The 19,767-nt window shown below is 54.4% G+C and overlaps 1 protein-coding gene across 1 annotated transcript in view; it reads left to right on the plus strand.

The window, feature by feature from the left end:
- The first annotated feature begins 427 nt into the window (after positions 1 to 427).
- Positions 428 to 19,767, plus strand: part of CDH5 (cadherin 5) — a 71,987-nt gene continuing 52,647 nt past the window's right edge. Inside the window, exon 1 of the mRNA XM_029051858.2 lies at positions 428 to 585. The gene's annotated coding sequence lies outside the window, so the exon portion shown is untranslated. The remainder of the gene's footprint in view (positions 586 to 19,767) is intronic.

Genomic DNA, 19,767 nt, shown 5'->3' on the forward strand with positions numbered 1-19,767 from the left:
TGACTTGCACCGACCGTCTCTTTTGAAACCGCGGCTCTGTCTGGTAATCGGTTGGCCTGAGGATGGCCAGAAATTCCAAACCACCACGGGAACCCCTGTTTCATTCTGGAGACGGGGGACCCTGATTTGAAGGTCGGAGATGCCTTTTTACGAGGAGCCAGAATCTGTTTATGGAGGCAAGTCCAACAGGATGGGAAAATATCAACCTATCCTCATATTTACAGTATCTCAGAGGGCAAGCCTCACTCCACAGCCTCAGATCTGGCTCTCCCTATGTAAAAAGCAACCAGCACGCCACAATAGCTTCCTAAATTTATCTGGAGTTTTTTTTTTTTTTTCCTCTTTCCCGAGGCCCTCACTGGCTTCAACAGAATGAACAATAACAGGAAACTTGTAGGGTGGGACAGGGCTGAGCCCCAGCTGGAAAACCTCTGGGACCTGCACACTCCCAAGAACTTCATTCAGCGCACTAAAAAACAAAGTGTTTTGGGGGTTCTCTGTCGTCTAACGTTATGATTCCTGCCCACATTTAACAACTTCTGGGGACGTTGGGAGGCCTGGAGGCAGTCCGTTCTGGGAAATCAGGTAAGTGACTCTGCGCCAATCTGGGCGAATAAAACTGGGGTTTTCCGTTACCGTTTCGGATATTTGGGGAGGAAAACAAGTCTGCTCTACAGCAGAGTCGATGCGAGGTGCTAAAATGCTCTCCCGGAAGACGCGATGAATACCGCTGATCGATTTGATCGATCGAATGCCGAAAATGGAGGCTTTTGATGATTGTGGTATTTGTTAAGCGCTTACTCTGTGCCAAGCACCGTACTGAGCATTGGGATAGGTACAAGATAACCAGGTCGGACACAGTCCCTGTCCCACACGGGGCTCCGCACTCCAAGTCGGAGAAGAGTTGGGACCGGTTTCGGCTACGTGTGTGCCCCTGTCGGAATTTTCAAATGGAACCCCACATGACGATTCAGAGCTACGTGGAGCTCCGGCGAGGATGGGAGGGGAAAATTCCTATCCACGAGAGAACTTTAAAAAAGGACATAATAATGTGCTTCCGAAACGCTGGTAGGAGTCGGGGGGTTGGGGCGGGTGGGGTGGGAGAAAGCAGAGAAACACCCTCTCCCCTCTCAAACGCTCTTTGCCCCCAACTCATAATCTCAGCCCTCCCTCCCCCTCCCGCATAGAGTCGGGATGAGCGATCCGCAGCCCAGGTCTGTTGAATTCTTCTCTTGAAATTCTGTCTCCCTGCTTGGTCCGCTCCGGTGGTCGAGCGCAGGCTAGCTTAACTTGCTCCCGCAAAACCGAGCTGTCGAGAAAAGAGCTTCTGAAGGGAAAACTGACCCTCTGGCAGTTCACGGCCGACTCCAAGGAAACGCTAGGTTGCGGCATGGCAGTGATTTTGTATCGTGGTGATCTAACAAAGGGTTTGAGAGTCGTGTCTTCCCGATAGTCTAAAGCGCAGCGAAGCTACCACCGACGGGGCTCCTGCCTTTTCTGCGAACGCCCTCTTTAAGCAGTTTTTTTCTAAAGCACAGTAACAACCGTGCTGTCTGTTGAATGCTTACTATGTGCCAAGCACTCTACTGAATGCTGGGGTAGGTGAAAGGTAATCAGGCTTCCATTATACCGACACCCCCAGATCGAGGAAGAGGCTCAGCTTTACTCGACGTTGGAAAAACCTTAAGAGCCAGCTTGAACCCTTGAAGGGATCGGGCACTGTGAACTTATTCTCAAACCCAGTGAACGAGAAACAACCTCAGATTGGTTCCGAAGGGAATTGGCAACTGAGTCTATTGAATATCTACCCCGTGCAGCGCACCGTACTGAAGGCTCGGGAGGGTACAGCAGAATTAGTACCCCCGCCTCGGCCAGCTCAACCGGCCGCCATAAACTAAAGCAGACACCCGCTCTGGCACGACGTGATCTTGCGTTGCCCCATTCTGTTTTAGAGCAATTTCCACTCAAAGAGTTAAGCCAAAAGGCCTAGCCAACCTGAGCTATTGTTCGGCTAAAACAAAAGCAGGATGTGAAGGACAGGAAATTTGCAAGCTGGGTTGTTTGGATTTAAACTTGGAAGTCCAACTGATTGCTGCTACTTTGCTGATCTAGACGAGACGCCAGATGATCATTTGATCAAAAGGCCCGCTTCAGCAGCGAAAAGAAAAAGAAAAACCAAGGAGTCTTTCGGCCTCTCAGGAAGCTCAGTACCGAGAGTCTTGCGTTTCCTCCCGCGGGAAACGAGCAGAGGGGGTGGTTGGCCTCTGGGTGGGGCATCTACGGAGAGAGGGACCAGGCATGAATCCCTATTTTACAGATGTGAAGACCGAGGAAACCGAGCCACGGAGAGGTGGTGACTTGCCCGAGGTCACTCAGCCAGCCAGCGGCCTCGCTGGGGCTAGAACCCGGGCCTTCCCATTCCCGGTCACGTTCTCTTTCCGGAGTCCCACCTCAGGAAGGAACCCAGGAAGATGATTAAGCAGGAAGTGAGCTAGTCGATATCAACGCTGCTCAGGCACCGAAATGTAACTTCTGCCTGAAAACCAACCTGCTTTCTCTTTATCCCCTTCGCTAGAGGAGCAGCCCCGGGATGACTGGGAGATGACTAATCAGGGCGGGCAGTCCTTTTCGGGACTCGGAGGAATCCATTTCAGAATTCATGGAAATTGGTCTGGCAGAGTTGTGAGGCTTCAGAGCCAGTCCTGAGAAGAGTGTCGAGTCCTCTTCGAGACTCTTGAAGAAGTAAATCTGAGCCCCTAGGTTGGGAAGAGCTAACTGAAGCGGCGTGGCTCAGTGGAAAAGAGCCCGGGCTTGGGAGTCGGAGGTCATGAGTTCGAATCCCGGCTCTGCCACTTGTCAGCTGCGTGACTGCGGGCGAGTCACTTCACTTCTCTGGGCCTCATTACCTCATCTGCAAAATGGGGATGGAGATTGTGACCCTCACGTGGGACGACCCGATGACCCTGTATCTACCCCAGCGCTTAGAACAGCGCTCTGCACATCGTAAGCGCTTAACAAATACCAACATCATGAAGAGCTAGGAGCAACCCTCCCTGGAATCCCTGGCGGGATGACTTTTAGAAGTCCCTCTGGGGTCAAAAATCCCAGCACGGCCATTCTGTGAACGGGCGGTGCCGTCCGTCTGAGGTGTTGATTGAGCTGCCGGTCATAGGACACACACTCCACTGGAGCGATCAGAGGCGATTGATTCCCCCGTCTCCTTTTGAGCTGGACTCGTTCAGCCCAGCTATTTGACGAGGCTTGAGGGTTTCCCCTTTCTCCACTATTACCCCTTTGATAATGACAAGATTTATTAAGCATCACTATATGCTAAGCATCGTGCCAGTAGACCGAGCTAATCAGAGCATAGATTTAGTTCCCGCGTCACGTGGAGCTCCCGATCTAACAGGTGGGCAGATCAAGTCCACCAGGACACATCTGTCTGAGGTCAATTTCACTGCTTGCATAAAACGTGTCTCAAACGGGAAAAATTATATATTTCCAACGCGGCGGCGTGGAGCGAATAGTGATTTTTCTCTTAGTGGCATGTACTTGCTTTGCATTTCCTCTGATTAAATATGGTAGAAAACACTTTCCCTCAAATTCACTCGCTGGCTGACAGCCTGTGAGCAAATCCTTAGGGAGCGAAGAGCCGGTTCCTCAATGTTCCCAAAGTTGTGATTGATCAGAGAGAAGGAGAGATCAGGAAAGGCCCTTGGCCAGACCTAGGAGATTTTGCAGTTTGAAGAGCTACATCTCTTGCCCTTCAGTACATATCTGTAGTTAGGGCAGGGGGTAAATGTAGGTGAAAATGGGCTCCCTCGTGGTCAGCCTGAGTTCACACTTCATCCCCAAAGCCCAGTGGCTCTTGCCGCACCCGAAAGGGAGCTGTTTCAGGTTGGCGCTCTTAAATCGGCAGGCCGACCTGACCACCCGGATTTAGGATCAAGGGAAGAAGTCATCGCCCAGCCTACCTCTTTCAAAAGGGGCAATTATTCTTACCTAACCTTCCCCACCGCCCCCCCCCCCCGCCCCCCCACGCTCTCTCATTCAGCCTTAAACCTGAAGAGACCTCGGTTTTTCTACCTTCTTAGGTTAATCCCTTGTAAACAGTTGCATTAGCCTCTGATGAGATTACATTTGTGTAGATTACGTGGGATTCATTTGCTCTCATAAAGCACCCGACTAAAATCTCCCCCAGAGAAAGACGTGACAGCTTTTCAGCCCATCCTGCATAAATTTCCGTTTGAAATTCCTATTAAACCCAGCCGCATCTAGGCCCGCCGGAGCCCACCTATAAACTGCGGCAGGACCGCCCGCTGGGTCTGTGTTCTCCTATTGCCCTTTCACAAAGCTTTTCGGCTTGGCTCCTTTTAACTCGCTGGCGTGTTTTTCCCGACCCTAATTTAATAGAGCACACAGACGATTCGGTTCGCGTCAATAACTCTACGGGAACACTACACGATTTCAATAAAAGTGATTTTCGGGGCAGTTCAAAACCAACGCCGATTTTTGTTTGTTCGTTTGTTTTGATTGTTTCCAGTCAAATTGTGGGCGTTTTCATTTTATGGGACCGAATTAACCGCCCGTGAAAGATGTTGTACTGATCGCCCCCAGACTCCTTTTCCACCTAACTGATTTTGCGCAAAAGGAGGAAATTCACACTCTCTCCCGGGGGCTGGGGGAATTCATCTCCCGTGGAGTTTGGCCGGCGACACGCTGGGTTCTGGCGGAGCTCCCGGGGGAGGATCCCGTAATGTCCCGAGCTTTGCTGTTGCAGACGGCGGTTTGTAAAGAACGGGCACTGAAAAGTCAGAAGATCTCAGATGGGGTTTGCAAAGCTTAGGGCAGCCTTGCAAATAATAATAATGTTGGCATTTGTTAAGCGTTTACTATGTGTAGAACACTGTTCTAAGCGCTGGGGGAGATACAGGGTCATGGGGTTGCCCCACGTGAGGCTCCCAGTTAATCCCCATGTTCCAGATGAGGTCCCTGAGGCCCAGAGAAGCGAAGCGACTCGCCCACGGTCCCGCAGCTGACGGGGGGCAGAGCCGGGAGTCGAACCCACGACCTCCGACTCCCAAGCCCGGGCTCTTGCCGCTGAGCCACGCCGCTTCTCATGAATGGAAACCGGGGGACGTCCCCACCCCAGTCCGACCCGCTACCGCCTCGGTACGACGCGACGTCGTGGAAAACTCGCTCCCAAAAATCAGTTTGAGCGCAGGCGGGGCCGGAGTCCTCCGCCGGTTAATTCCAGGGAAATAGCCGAGGGAGAGGGCCAGGAAAAGAATTGGGCCGCGGTCAACGGGGAAAACCAAGCCCGGGGCCGCTGGGGGCGAGTCGACACCTTCGCCAGCCAGCCCCCTCTTCCCCAGTCCCCCCTCTCCGGCGCTTCCCTCAAAAATCTTCCTTCCCGCCCTTTCCCTTCCGCCCTCGGCGTCGTTTGATTTTGCCTCCTCTCTCTCTCGCCGTCTGCCCGTTTTATTTCCCTTAAAGTCCTCGAAGCCTCTCCTAACTGACCCCTCCTCGTGCTTGCCCTTCCTCTTCTTCCTCCCCGACCCCTCCGGTCGGAGCGCTGGAAAACGATCTCGGTTGCAAGAGGGGCTCATTGTATTGCTCCCGTTCCCTCATTCATTCATTCAATAGTATCTATTGAGCGCTTACTAGGGGCAGAGCGCTGGACTAAGCGCTTGGAAGGGACAATCCGGCAACGGATAGAGACCGTCCCCGCCCGGTGACGGGCTCACAGTCGGCGCCCCGCGGGCTGCTGAGGCGACGGCGGTCAACCGCCGCCTCGGGGGCCGTTCCCCGGGCGCGTGGGCGGGGGGGCGCGTGGGGGGGAGAGAGCCGTAGGCGGGTCGGCGAGAGGACTGGCAACTGGAGAGGGTCTGGCCCCAGTAGGCGTTCAGTACAGTACGGTACCTAGGCTTGATTGACTGCAAGGAAAGGGCTCCACCGGCACATGGGCCAGGCTATGGGCGGGAGGGGCGGGGCAGTCCGGAGCACGTGCGCCCACGTGCGCCCACGCGCTTTCCCGCCTCCCCCCCCCGGCCACGTGCGCCCACGCGCAATTGTACAGTTGTCCATTCCAAGCGCTTAGTACAGTGCTCTGCACGTAGTAAGCGCTCGATAAATACGATTGAATAAGTCCTACCCCTTGCCTACCCTCCTCCCTCCCTCCCAACCTCCTCCTCCCCATCTCCTGCCCTCTCCACCCTCCTTCCGCCCTCCGCCCTCCTTCCCGCCCTCTCCACCCCTTGTGATTCCATGTCGACTGGTCAGCCCGTCATCGGGCAGGGATCGTCTCCCTCTGTCGCCGGACTGTACGTTCCAAGCGCTTAGTACAGTGCTCTGCACGTAGCAAGCGCTCAATAAATACGAATGAATAAAATGGGCATCAAGACTGTGGGCCCCATGGGGGACAACAGCGTGGCTCAGTGGGAAGAGCCCGGGCTTGGGAGTCGGAGGTCATGGGTTCGAATCCCGGCTCGGCCACTCGTCGGCTGTGTGACTGTGGGCGAGTCACTTCGCTTCTCTGGGCCTCGGTTACCTCGTCTGTAAAACGGGGATTAACCGTGAGCCTCACGTGGGACGACCCGATTCCCTTGTATCTCCCCCAGCGCTTAGAACGGTGCTCTGCACGTAGTAAGCGCTTAACAAATACCAACATTATTATTACCTTGTATCCCCACCTCAGCGCTTAGAACAGTGCTTGGCACATAGTGCTTAACAGATGCCATTTTTATTATCTTTTTAGCAGGTTGCCTTCTTCAGCGTTTGCGTATATATGTACATATCTATAATTCTATTTCTCTTAATGATGTGTATTTACCTATAATTTTATTTATATCGACGTTATTGATGCCTATGTACTTGTTTTGATGCCCGTCTCCCCCGTTTTAGACTGTGAGCCTGTTGTGGGCAGGGATTCTCTGTTGCCGAGCTGTATTTTCCGAGCGCTTAGTAGAGGGCTCCGCACACAGTAAGCGCTCAATGAATACGACGGAACGAATGAACCAAATGGGGATTTTATTCCGGCCGAGCTAGGAATGGACTTTATTTATAATAATAATAATAATAATAATAATGTTGGTATTTAAGCGCCTACTAAGTGCAGAGCACTGTTCTGAGCGCTGGGGTAGATACAGGGTCATCAGGTTGTCCCCCGTGAGGCTCACGCCTTCATCCCCATTTTACAGATGAGGTAACTGAGGCACAGAGAAGTGAAGTGACTCGCCCACAGTGAGGGAGTGGCAGAGCCGGCATTCGAACCCATGACCTCTGACTCCCAAGCCCGGGCTCTTTTCCACTGAGTCACGCTGCCTCCCAATAAATATCATTATTTCTACTAATAATAATAATGGCATTTGTTAAGCGCTTTCTAGGTGCCAGGTACCGTTCTAAGCACCTCTGACTCCCAAGCCCGGGCTCTTTCCACTGAGCCGCGCTCCCCATCTTCAGAATCCTCCTGGGCAGGGAACTTATCTACTAACCAGCTGCATCGTACTCTCCCAAGAGTTCAGGACAGAGCTCTGCATACAGTAAGCGCTCAATAAATACCACTGATGGATCGATCGATAAAAATCGCACCTCCAAGAAGCTTCCCCTAAGCCCTCGTTTCTCCCTTTCCCCCTCCCCTCTACATCATGAATGCCCTCGGATCCATCCCTTGAGAAGTTGATATTCGCCTCATCCCAGGCCCAGCGGCGTGGCTCAGTGGAAAGAACCTGGGCTTCGGAGTCAGAGGTCATGAGTTCGACTCCCGGCTCTGCCACTCGTCAGCTGTGGGACTGTGGGCGAGTCACTTCACTTCTCTGGGCCTCAATTACCTCATCTGGAAAATGGGGATTAACTGTGAGCCTCACGTGGGACGACCTGACGACCCTGTATCTACCCCGGCGCTTAGAACGGTGCTCCGCACATAGTATTCATTCATTCAATAGTATTTATTGAGCGCTTCCTATGTGCAGAGCACTGTACTAAGCGCTTGGAATGAACAAGTCGGCAACAGATAGAGACAGCGCTTAACAAACACCAACATTATTAACATGATTATTAAGTAGGTATTCATTCATTCAACAGTTTTTATTGAGCGCTTCCTATGGGCAGAGCACTGTACTAAGCGCTTGGAATGAACAAGTCGGCAACAGATAGAGACAGCGCTTAACAAACACCAACATTATTAACATGGTTATTAAGTAGGCATTCATTCATTCAACAGTATTTACTGAGCGCTTCCTATGTGCAGAGCACCGTACTAAGCGCTTGGAATGGACAAATCGGCGACAGATAGAGACCGTCCCTGCCCAGGGACGGGCTCACAGTCTAATCGCATGCCTATTTTCTCCCATTCCCCCCTCAGTAATTTATTTTACAGCCTCTTTCCCCCTCTAGACTGGAAGCTTCTGGTGGGCAGGGAAAATAGAGTAGCGATCTCTTCCAAGCAGTAGTAAAGTGGTCGCACACAGAAGGCCTTCAATAAATACCACTGACTGACCGACTGATGGATTGATCGGTCTTCTGAAATTTAAAAAAATCATCCTCTTTGCTTCTGAGCATATTGAGTAGTCAGGGTGAGGCCACGGGTCAACTTTTCGGGGGTCAACGGCACCTAGATCTCAATCTTTCCTGGCCCTAAGCAGGACTTCTCACAATAATACCGGTATCTGTTAAGCGCTTACTACGTGCAGAGCACCGTCCTAGGCGCTGGGGGAGATGCAGGGTCATCGGGTCGTCCCACGTGAGGCTCACGATCTGAATCCCCATTTTACGGATGAGGTAACCGAGGCGCAGAGAAGTGAAGTGACTCAGTTTCCAACTGGCTCCCTGCGGGTGGAAAGCAACTGCAGTTAGCCTGTAGCTACCGCAGCGCTTTGTACGCTGCTTGGCACATAGTAGGTGCTTAACAAATACCGTAATCGTCATCACCGTCTCTAGGCGTCCTTAGAAGCCTAACTGGGAATATAAACTTCCCCACCAGTTGACCCTTCTGTTTCCCCAGAAGAAGAATAATAACGTTGGTATTTGTTAAGCGCTTACTATGTGCGGAGCACTGTTCTAAGCGCTGGGGTAGCTACAGGGTCATCAGGTCGCCCCACGTGAGGCTCACGGTCTCAATCCCCATTTAACAGATGAGGTAACTGAGGCCCAGAGAAGTGAAGTGACTCGCCCACAGTCACCCAGTCTGACAAGTGTCAGAGTGGGGATTCGAACCCATGACCTCTGACTCCCAAGCCCCTGCTCTTTCCACCGAGTCACGGGGCTTCCCAATAAATATCATCATTTCTACTACTAATAATAATGGCGTTTGTGAAGCGCTTACTAGGTGCCAGGTACTGTTCTGAGCACTGGGGCAGAGAAAAGAGGATCAGGTTGGACACAGTCCCTGTCCCACAGAGGGCTCACAGCCTCGATTCCCATTTTACAGATGAGGGAACTGAGGCACAGACTGGTTAAGTGACTTGCCCAAGGTCCCGCAGCAGGCAAGTGGCAAAGCCGGAATTAGAACCCAGATCCTCCTGACTCCCAGGCCCGCGCTCTACCCACTCGACCACCCTGCTGCTGCCCCTACCACTACTAATAACGACGATGGTATTTGTTAAGCGCTTACTACGTGCCAAGCACCGTTGTAAGCACTGGGGTGGATCCAAGGTTAAACGGGCCGTCCCCCCTGGGGCTCACAGTCCTCATTCCCCGTTTTCCAGATGAGGTAACCGAGCCACAGAGAAGTATAAGCGACTTGCCCGGAGTCACACAGCTGACAAGCGGCCGAGCCGGGATTCGAACCCATGACCTCCGACTCCAAAGCCCGTGCTCTATCCACTGAGCCACGCTGCTCTGGGCCTCAGTTCCCTCAACCGTAAAATGGGGATGAAGACCGTGAGCCCCACGTGGGACGACCCGATGACCTCGTCTCCTCCCCAGTGCTTAGGACGGCGCCTTGCACATAGTAAGCGCTTAACAAATGCCATTATTATTAAGTGGCGGAGGCGGGATAAGAACCCACGACCTCTGACTCCCAATCCCGGGCTCTGCTTCTACTATCCCGTCAGGCAGGCGACGGCATTTATTGAGCGTTTACCCTGTGCAGAGCACTGTACTAAGCACTTGGGAGGGTGCAACGTAACCACCTCATAACCACGACCGCTGTTACAACGGAGTGCAACCAAATGGTTGACAGACACGATCCCGTTGCCTATTCCAAGCGCTTAGTACAGTGCTCCGCACCTATCCCGGTTCTACCACTCGTCAGCTGTGTGACTGTGGGCAAGTCACTTCACTTCGCTGTGCCTCGGTGACCTCATCTGTAAAATGGGGATGAAGACGGTGAGCCTCACGTGGGCCCACCTGACGACCCCGTATCTCCCCCGGCGCTTAGACACGTAGTGAGCGCTTAACAAATACCAACGTTAGCAAGCGCTCAATAAATACTGTCGGATGAATCCCTGCCCAGAAGGAGCTTACGGAGCAGCAGGAGAGGCAGACATTAAAATCATTTACGGTTAAGGAAAGCCACGGCTTGTAAAGTTACGGGCGGAAGCGCTGTGGGGCCGGGGGGCCGGGGGCGGGGGGAATAGCCAAGTGCTTAAGAGGTTAAGATCCAGGAGCGCAGATGACTGCCAATGTTCTCGTCCGTCCGTCTCCCCCGATCAGACCGTAAGCCCGTCAAACGGCAGGGACCGTCTCTATCTGTTGCCGACTCGTTCATCCCAAGCGCTTAGGACGGTGCTCTGCGCAGAGTAAGCGCTCGATAAATACTACTGAATGAATGAATACTGAATGAGGGCAAATGGGGTGGGGAACTGAGGGCTTCCTCAGAGAAGGCCCTGTGGCGACGACGTGTCTTTGGGAGGGCTTTAAAGGTGGACAGTGTGGTGGCCTGTGGCCACCGTTCTCGTCCGCCCGTCTCCCCCGATCAGACCGCGCGCCCGTCGAACGGCAGGGACCGTCTCTATCTGTTGCCGACTCGTCCGTGCCAAGCGCTTAGTACGGTGCCCTGCACCTAGTAAGCGCTCGATGAATACTATCGAATGAACGAGCGAAAGGCCAGAGGAGGACGTGGGCGAGGGGTAAGTGGCCCGCTGCTTTTTGCATTTTTCCCTATCTAGACTGTAAACTCGTCATAATTCCAGTTATTATTCATTCAGTAGTATCTACTGAGCGCTTACTAGGTGCAGAGCACCGTACTAAGCGCTTGGAATATACAATCGGGCAACAGGTAGGGATCATCCCCACCCACTGTCGGGCTTACAGTCTGATCGGGGGAGACGGACGAAAACAAGACAACATCATCGCCATAAATAGAATCGAGGGGATGGACGCCTCATTGACAAATAAATAAGGTCATAAAAATATATATCCAGAGGAGCAGAGTGCTGAGGGGAGGGGGGGAGGGAGAGAAGCAGAGGGAAAGGGGGCTTAGCTGAGGGGAGGGGAAGGGGGAAAGGGGGAGGGAGCGGAGGGAAAAGGGGAAGCTCGGTGCGGGAAGGCCTCTCGGAGGAGGTGAGCTCTCGGTAGGGCTTTGAAGAGGGGAAGAGAATGAGTCTGGCGGAGGTGAGGAGGGAGGCCGTTCCGGGACCGCGGGAGGACGCGGCCCGGAGGTCGACGACGGGACGGGCGCGAACGGGAGACGGTGAGGAGGCGAGCGGCAGGTTATCATGGTATTTTTTCAGCGTTTACTCTGTTGCAGGAACTGCTCATTCATTCAGTCCTTTTTACTGAGCGCTCACTGGGTGCGGGGCACTGTACTAGGTGCTTGGAAAGTACAATTCGGCTACAGGGAGAGACGATCCCCGCCCACAGCGGGCTCGCAGTCTAGAACGGGGGGAGACAGGCGTCAAAACAAATTAACGGGCATCGCTAGCGTCAATATAAATAAATGATAATAAGAATGTTGGTATTCGTTAAGCGCTTACTCTGTGCGGAGCACCGTTCTAAGCGCCGGGGTAGACACAGGGTCATCGGGTCGTCCCACGCGAGGCTCACAGTCTTCATCCCCATTTGACAGATGAGGGAACCGAGGCACAGAGAAGGGAAGTGACTCGACCACAGTCACACAGCTGACGAGCGGCGGGGCCGGGATTCGAACCCGTGACCTCCGACTCCCAAGCCCGGGCTCTTTCCACTGAGCCCTATTGCTGCCCCTCCAATAGAACAGAATTGAATCCAAATAGAATTCAAATAGAATGGAATCCAACTAGAATTATAGATGTATACACATCATTAATATAAATAAGTAGAATTATAAATATGTACATATATACACAAGTGCCGTGGGGGGGGAGGGGAGCCAAGGGAGCGAGTCGGGGCGATGGGGGGAGCAGAGGAAAAGGGGGGCTTTGGGGTAGGTACAAGGTAAACGGCGTAGACACAGACCCAGTCCCTTAGGGTCTTAATCCCCATTTCAATAATAATAATAATAATAATAATAATGTTGGTATCTGTTAAGCGCTTACTATGTGCAGAGCACCGTTCTAAGCGCCGGGGGTGATACAGGGTCATCGGGTCGTCCCACGGGAGGCTCACGGTTAATCCCCATTTTACGGATGAGGTATCTGAGGCCCAGAGAAGTTAAGCGACTCGCCCACAGTCACACAGCTGACAGGTGGCAGAGCCGGGAGTCGAACTCACGACCTCTGACTCCGAAGCGCAGGCTCTTTCCACTGAGCCAAGCTGCTTCCCATTTACAGATGAGAGAACTGAGGCCCAGTGAAGTTAAATGACTTGCCTAAGTTATTATACTCTCCCAGGCGCTTCGGACAGTGCTCTGCCTATAGTAAGCGCTCATTAAATACCACCGGTTGATTGACTGCTTGATTTTCCAAAGCTCTTTCGCGTTAACGATCTCACCGCGGCCTCCCTGTGAGGTAGAGGGCGGAAAGTAATAGCCACCTGTCTGCTGTGGGTCCTCGGGCAAGTCGCTTCACATCTCTGTACCTCATCTGTAAAATGGGGACTAAGACCGTGAGCTCCACGTGGGACGCGGACTGGATCCGAACCGGTTAGCCCAGCGCTCGGCACGGTGCCCGGCACACAGTGAGCGCTCAGCGTATATCGTGATGACAATACGGTATGTGTTAAGCGCTTACTGTGTGCCAGGCACCGTAACGAGTGCCGCGGTAGCTACGAGTTGGCCGGGATGGACGCAGTTCCTGTCCTCCACGGGGCTCACAGCCTAAGTAGGAGACGGAACGGATCATCTGATTCATCCGCATTTAGCAAACGAGGAAACTGAAGAAATGAAGCGACTTGACCCAGGTCACGCAGCGGGGAAGTGGCGGAACGGGGATTGGAACCCAGGTCCCTCTGACTCCCAAGCCCGTGCTCTTTCCACTAAGCCACGCTGCTCCGACCCTCTCCGGGTCCCGTGGCTGCAACTCACCAACGAAGCCCCCGCGCCCGGTGGGGATCCCAGGCTAGCTGAGCTTTAATAATAGCGTCGGTATCTGTTAAGCGCTCGCCATGTGCAGAGCACCGTTCTGAGCGCCGGGGGAGATACGGGGGAATCGGGTCGTCCCACGTGAGGCTCACGGTCAATCCCCGTTTTACAGATGAGGGAACTGAGGCACAGAGAAGTGGAGCGACTCGCCCACGGTCACCCGGCTGACGAGCGGAAGAGCCGGGATTCGAACCCATGACCTCCGGCTCCCAGGCCCGGGCTCTTTCCACTGAGCCACGCTGCTTCTCTAGGAAGCTTTCCTTCCTCCGTCGCCGCCTGACGCCCACCCTCAGGCCCGTCACTTCCAGGGCAGAGGAAACCCGCCCCAGAAGCACCTCCTCCTCCTCCTCCTCCTCCAGCAGTCGTTGCCGGGGCCACCCCCCATTTTCCAGTTGAGGAAACCGAAGCCCGGAGAGGATCGATGACTTGCCCAAGGTCACGCAATGGGCCGGTGGTAGAGCCGGGACCCGGACCCGGGTCTCCGGATTCCCAGCCTCCTGCTCTTTCCGCTCATGAGATCCACTTTCCACTCATGGGATGCTCTTCCCCTCGACTCGGTCGATCGCCATCGTTCTCGTCCGCCCGTCTCCCCGGATCGGACCGTGCGCCCGTCAGACGGCGGGGACCGTCTCTACCTGTTGCCGACTCGTTCGTTCCAGGCGCTTAGTACGGCGCTCTGCACCTAGGAAGCGCTCAGTAAATACTAGTGAATGAATGAATGAATTTCCACGGGGTCCTGCTGCCTCCCACCTCCCACCCTTCCCCTCAAATCGCTTAGACCACAGAGCTTCCCGCCATCGGAGCCCTCCCAGACCGTGAGCCCGTCAGAGGGCGGGGACGGTCTCTATCTGTTGCCGACTTGTCCATTCCAAGCGCTCAGCACGGTGCTCTGCACGTAGTAAGCGCTCAAGAAATACCACGGAACGAATAAAATCCTGCGGAGAGCTAGGAGGGGATTTCTCCGTTTATTTCCTTTCTCATTAGCCGCTGACTGACAGGGGAAACCGAAACCACCTCGGAGAGATGAACGCGTCTAATCGGGCTCGCCGTTGTCCTTCCCAGGACTCATTAATTTTCAGGCAAAACCACAGCCCTGGTAGTATGCAAATGAGTCTCCCTGATTCCGATCATTCGAGCGTGTTCCGAGGATCATTTATTATGTTTAACTTAACCGGGGGCCGATGACGGATTCCCATCGACGCCTCCCGAACAGTCGCACGTCAGAAGGCCCCGCCCCCCCTGCCTGGGCCGGATTAGTTCCTATTTTATCTTATCTTTCTAATGATAATAACGGCGGTATCTGTTCGGCGCTCGCCGTGCGCGGAGCGCTGTTCTAAGCGCTGGGGGAGAGGCGGGGTAATCAGGTTGTCCCACGTGAGGCTCCCAGTCTCCGTCCCCGTTTTACGGGTGAGGTAACCGAGGCCCAGAGAAGTGAAGCGACTCGCCCACGGTCGCGCAGCGGACGAGTGGCGGAGTCGGGATTCGAACCCAACACCTCTGACTCCCAAGCCCGGGCTCTTTCCACTGAGCCATGCTGCTTTTCTAGTATTCGTCACGCGCTGACTCTGCACCAGGTACTGTTCTAAGCGCCGGGGAAGACACGAGGTGACCCAGTGGGACACGGTGCGTGTGCCGCAAGGGATTCCCGGTCTTAATCCCCATTTATTACAGATGGGGGGACTGAGGCCCAGAGAAGTGCAGTGACTTACCCAAGGTCACACAGCAGACAAGTGGCAGGGCAGGGACTAGAACCCAGATCCTTCTGACTCCCAGGCCCGTGCTCTATCCACTGGGGACTCGCCTCCAGTTTAGCGAGAACTCCGACGGGCAGGCCCTAGCACCAGGGGCTATCGTTCCATCCTGTACCGGCATCTGTTTATTAATAGTGATCATGATAATGTTGGTATTCGTTAAGCGCTTACTACGTGCAGAGCGCTGTTCTAAGCGCTGGGGGAGATACGGGCGGTCCCACGTGAGGCTCACAATCGTAATCCAAGGCCCTCCACCACGTCACCCTTCTTCATATCCGTTCTCTTCGCTCCTTACCGAACTGTACTTTCCAAGCCCCCGGTACGGTGCTCTGCAGAGGGAAAGCACTCGCTAAAGAAGCAGCGTGGCTCAGTGGCAAGAGCCCGGGCTTTGGAGTCCGAGGTCATGGGTTCGAATCCCGGCTCGGCCACTCGGCAGCCGTGTGACTCTGGGCGAGTCGCTTCGCTTCTCGGTGCCTCGGTGACCTCATCTGGAAAAGGGGGACGAAGACCGGGAGCCCCACGTGGGACGACCCGATTCCCCCGTGCCTACCCCGGCGCTTAGAACGGTGCTCGGCACGTAGTGAGCGCTTAACAGATACCAACATTAATTAATTAAATACGACTGAAGGAATGAACCCGCTCTCTTCACTCCCTCGAACTTACCGTTTAAATGGACCTGAAGCAGCGTGGCTCAGTGGAAAGAGCCCGAGCTTGGGAGTCAGAGGTCATGGGTTCGAATCCCGTCTCTGCCACTTGGCGGCCGCGTGACTGTGGGCGAGTCACTTCGCTTCTCTGGGCCTCAGCGACCTCATCTGTAAAATGGGGATGAAGACCGTGAGCCCCACGTGGGACGACCCGATTCCCCTCTGTCTACCCCAGCGCTTGGAACAGTGCTCTGCACATAGTAAGCGCTTAACAAATACCAACATTATTATTATTATTATATCTCCCTCTTCCAGCCCCTTCCTCACGCCGTCCCCCACCCCGCCGCTTGGAATTCCCTCCCTCCCCAAATCCGACAGATCCCAGCTCTGCCCACGTCCGAAGTTTCCGGAATTACTCCATCAAGCCATACCCAGCCCCTAAATCGTGTAGGCTACCCCTCCCAGAGCGGCGCGGCATAGAGAGGAGGGCTCAGCACCCGACTGCCGGGCCAGGGACTGAGCACGGATCGCTTGGAAGCAGCGTGGCTCAGGGGAAAGAGCCCGGGCTTCGGAGTCAGAGGTCATGGGTTCGACTCCCGGCTCCGCCGCTCGACAGCCGGGTGACCGTGGGCGAGTCGCTTCACTTCTCTGGGCCTCAGTGACCTCATCTGGACAATGGGGATTAACCGTGAGCCTCACGTGGGACCACCTGATGACCCTGTATCTCCCCCAGCGCTTAGAACAGTGCTCCGCACGTAGTAAGCGCTTCACAGATACCAACATTATTACCCGGGTGGGGTTTTAACGTCCGTATATTTGCTAAACCCACCCTGAGCTGAGACCGTAGGCTCCCCCCGGCCCTCCCGGAGATGTTCCCGCCGTTCTGTCAGCGGGATTCTGTGGCTTCTCGATGGCGGTTGAGCGGGAAGTTCTTTCATTCATTCATCCAACAGTATTTATCGAGCGCTTACTACGCGCAGAGCACCGTACCGAGCGCTCGGAACGGACAGATCGGTAACAGACAGAGCCGGTCCCCGCCCTCCGACGGGCTCACGGTCCGATCGGGGGAGACGGACGGACGGGGACGACGGCGATGGATAGGATCGAGGGGATGAACGTCTCATTAGAACGATAGCAAATAAATAGAATCAAGGTGATGTACAGCTCATTAACAAAATAAATAGGGTAATGAAAATATATACAGTTGAGGAAGTTGGCATCCCTTGGGGGGGGGGGGAGGGAGAACTCCCCCAAAATACCAAGATATTGGGGAAGCATGGGGCCCCGGGGTTGTGACGGGGCAGGGGTCGCCCGCCGCGGCGGCTCCGCGGGCTACGCTGAGGGCTAGGGGCCTGCGGTGGCGGGGGAAAGGGCGGGCGGGGGGTGGCGGGCCCGGGCAACCGTCCTACTTAGACTGAGAGCCCCATGTGGGACCTGAGGATCTCGTGTCTACCCCCGCGCTTAGTACAGTGCTCGACGCAGAATCAAAGCTTAACCAAAATCACGATTATTATCCAGGTCACTTGACTTCTCTGTGCCTCGGTTACCTCATCTGTCAAATGGGGATTAACCGCGAGCCTCACGTGGGACGACCTGATTCCCCTGTATCTCCCCCAGCGCTTAGAACGGTGCTCTGCACAGAGTAAGCGCTTAACAGATACAGATACCAACGTTACTGTTATGAGCCAATCAGCCATCTTTAGCACCTACAGACTCATCGGTAGCCATCCTCCACACTTACGTATATTTGTTCATTCAACAGTGTAGGCAGGTAGTCGGGCATTAATTTTAATTACTCCTACGAGAATAATAATGTCGGTATTTGTTAAGCGCTTACTATGTGCGGAGCACCGTTCTAAGCGCTGGGGTAGATACGGGGTCATCGGGTCGTCCCGCGTGGGGCTCACAGTCTTAATCCCCATTTGACAGATGAGGTCACTGAGGCACCGAGAAGTGAAGTGACTTGCCGAAAGTCCCACGGCTGACGAGTGGCCGAGCCGGGATTCGAACCCATGACCTCTGACTCCAAAGCCCGGGCTCCTTCCACTGAGCCACGCTGCTACGAGAAGGCGCGTGGCCTAGTGGAAAGAGCACGGGCCTGGGGGGTCAGAAGGACCTGGGATCTAATCCCGGCTGTGCTAATTCCTTGATGCGTGACCCTGGGCAAGTCACTTCAATTCTCTGTGCCTCAGTTTCCCCCACTGTAAAATGGGGATTAAATATCTGTCCCCTTCCTTCTCAGACCGTGAGCCCCTTGCGAGACAGGGACTGCGTCCGACCTAATTAACTTCTACTCAGCCCAGTCCTTAGAAAAGTGTTCGACACACAGTAGGTGCTTAACAAATGCCATTGAAAAAAAAAAAATAGCACCCAGGCTTGGGAGTCAGAGGACCTGAGTTCTAATCCTGACGCCGCCACCTATCAGCAGGGTGACTTTGGGCAAGTCGCTTAACTTCCCGGCGCCTCAGTTGCCTCATCTGTAAAATGGGGATTAAGGCCGTGAACCTCACGTGGGACAACCCGATTACCCTGTGCCTACCCCAGCGCTTAGAACAGCGCTCGGCACATAGTAAGCGCTTAACAAATACCAACATCATCATCATCGTCATCATCATTATTATTATTCACCGGCTGTGTGACGTTGAGCGAATCTCAGTGCCCGCATTTGTAAAATGGGGTTTCAATACCTGTTCTCCCTCCTACTCAGCCTTGTGAGAAGCAGCGTGGCTCAGTGGCAAGAGCCCGGGCTTGGGAGTCAGCGGTCATGGGTTCGAATCCCGGCTCTGCCGCTCGTCAGCTGTGCGACTGTGGGCGAGTCGCTTCACTTCTCTGAGCCTCAGGGCCCTCGTCTGTAAAATGGGGATGAAGACCGTGAGCCCCACGTGGGACGACCTGATCACCTTGTATCCCCCCCGGCGTTTAGAACAGTGCTTTGCACGTAGTAAGCGCTTAACAGATGCCATCATCATCATCATCATCATCATCATTGTGAGGCCCATGTGGGACCCAGCTAATTATCACGAATCTACTCCAGCACTTAGTCTACTCCTTGGAACGTAGTAAGCGCTTAGCAAATTCCACAGTCATTATTACTTTTAGGTCCGTCTTCCTCATTAAAGTGGAAGCCCCAGGCGGGCGGGCAGTGTGTCGGTTGTTTGTTTCGTCTATTTTTATTACGCACTTCCTCTGTGCCAGGCGCTGGATCTTCCGTGCCCTTAGTGTACCGCGTCGACTGGGCGCCCAAAAACTGCTCTGACGATAAACCTCGCATTTGCCGAGCACCCACTGCGTGCGGTGCACTGTGCCAAGCACTTGGGAAGACACACCGGAAGGAAGAGGACCAGGCCCCCGCCTTCAGGAGTTTACGGCGCGGCCTAGTGGGAAGAGCACAGATCTGGGCGTCGGAGGACCTGGGTTCTAATCCCGGCTCTGCCACTTACCCGCCACGTGACCCGGGGCAAGCCACCTCGCTTTTCTATACCTCAGTCCTCTCATCTGCAGGATGGGGTTTCAATCCCTATCCTCCCTCCTATTTGGACCGCGAGCCCCACGTGCGACCTGACCGGCTCGTACCCGCCCCGGGGCCCGGCGCTTGACAAACGCCACAGTTGTCATTATCGTTACGGTCAAGAGTTGCGCGGCTCCACCCTTTGGCGGCGGCTCCTCGGAAAAGGAGTCGGGGTTCAGGGCGAGGCCGGGAACTGCCTCCAGCTGCGTTGAGGTTTCACTTCCTTTGGGTTTTTTCTCCAAGTTATCTCTCGCCAGGCGGAAGAGAGCAAGGTAGGAGCCCGTTTCTGAGGAGTGATAGCCGCCTATCTTCTCCTCGCTGGCGCTGAACCCCGGCCGCCCCACGCCCGTCAACCCACAGGCAGATGGACTTTTCTCGGCGGTTGGGCCGGGCAAGCGACTCGCATCTCAGGTCCCTCAGCTCCCC

Source organism: Ornithorhynchus anatinus, chromosome X1, assembly GCF_004115215.2.
Source record: "Ornithorhynchus anatinus isolate Pmale09 chromosome X1, mOrnAna1.pri.v4, whole genome shotgun sequence".
Taxonomy (NCBI): domain Eukaryota; kingdom Metazoa; phylum Chordata; class Mammalia; order Monotremata; family Ornithorhynchidae; genus Ornithorhynchus; species Ornithorhynchus anatinus.